Here is a 1,035-nt window from a genome sequence, read left to right as displayed (position 1 = left end):
CAGTCTAACGCTCTCCCAACTGAGCTATTTCGGCGGATAAGTATGGTAAAAGAAAAGAACATCTAGACAACGTAGATGTCACGTAGATGTCCTCATGGACACAATGTTTAAAACGTACTAATATGACGTATCACAGTCTACGGTTTCTGCGCTCTAAATGCAATGAAATCAGTGTTGTTTTCCATATTTTTATGTTGTATTATATTACACCTATTGTTTGCTTAGTTGTGCATCTACTTCATTATCATTTATTTAGTACGGCAGATTTGTAGTATATACCATATGTATTATTAAAGTTACAATGCTGTTGTAATTGGATTTGAAAAGTCTGTATGGCAGTAGCATTTAAAGCTTTGCATTACTGTCAGAAATCCCAACTCCAGCTACTCATGCAACGGTTGGGTGTCATCGCTACCGTAATCAGATAAATGAAATGTAGTACAAACATGTTTTACAAATGTAAAACACTGTGGAGTAGTGTAACGGTGAACGTCTATTTGTGGACTTACGTAGTGCACGATGGAACGACCACACATGACTAAAGTTACTTGGGTTCTCTCCTTCTCTGGAGCTGCTATCAAATTAAACAAACATTTAGATCTACAGTTATAGAATACAGAATACTTTGTCTTTTTGAGTTTCACAAAAGACAAATATAAAATACATTTTCACATTACAATGCTATTATAGTCTTATTATAGTATGAAATAAACGTGATCGAATGTAGGTTTTTTTTTATAAATAAAAAGAAAAGAAAATGAAGATGGTTTTGAGAAAAGATTGTTTATTTGGCTATTCTCACCAGGCCCCACAAAGCCAGATGCACAAAGAACAAGCTGCACTTGAAAATTAAGTTCTTAGTTTACAGGTACCACATGACAACTGATGAGACATGAAATTAATCATTTCTATTGGCTCATCTTTTAACATCAGTACTCACCAGTAGCCTACTGAGCACCAACACTTCTGATTTCATATGTACCCCATATTCTATTTTTTATTATAATATAAAATATATATATATATATATATATA

At 33.2% G+C, this 1,035-nt stretch overlaps 2 protein-coding genes and 1 non-coding gene across 7 annotated transcripts in view; 1 reads left to right on the top strand and 2 right to left on the bottom strand.

Moving 5' to 3' along the window:
• The window catches only part of trnas-cga (transfer RNA serine (anticodon CGA)), a 73-nt gene extending 39 nt beyond the window's left edge, over positions 1 to 34 (bottom strand). The window contains exon 1 of the tRNA in view: positions 1 to 34. This exon is cut by the window's left edge and continues 39 nt beyond it. This is a non-coding gene — a tRNA (tRNA-Ser).
• LOC116692455 (rho-related GTP-binding protein RhoA-C) overlaps positions 1 to 1,035 on the top strand; it is a 732,216-nt gene that overhangs the window by 102,294 nt on the left and 628,887 nt on the right. The gene's annotated exons all lie outside the window — the stretch shown is intronic.
• The window catches only part of ebp (EBP cholestenol delta-isomerase), a 1,833-nt gene continuing 1,562 nt past the window's right edge, over positions 765 to 1,035 (bottom strand). For all 5 annotated transcript variants that reach the window (XM_032520767.1, XM_032520771.1, XM_032520768.1 and 2 more), the window contains exon 5: positions 765 to 1,035. This exon is cut by the window's right edge and continues 372 nt beyond it. The gene's annotated coding sequence lies outside the window, so the exon portion shown is untranslated.

Source organism: Etheostoma spectabile, chromosome 7 (assembly GCF_008692095.1).
Source record: "Etheostoma spectabile isolate EspeVRDwgs_2016 chromosome 7, UIUC_Espe_1.0, whole genome shotgun sequence".
Taxonomy (NCBI): Eukaryota; Metazoa; Chordata; class Actinopteri; order Perciformes; family Percidae; genus Etheostoma; species Etheostoma spectabile.
Note: the sequence above shows the minus strand (reverse complement) of the source record. Positions and strands in the feature narration are given on the sequence as shown.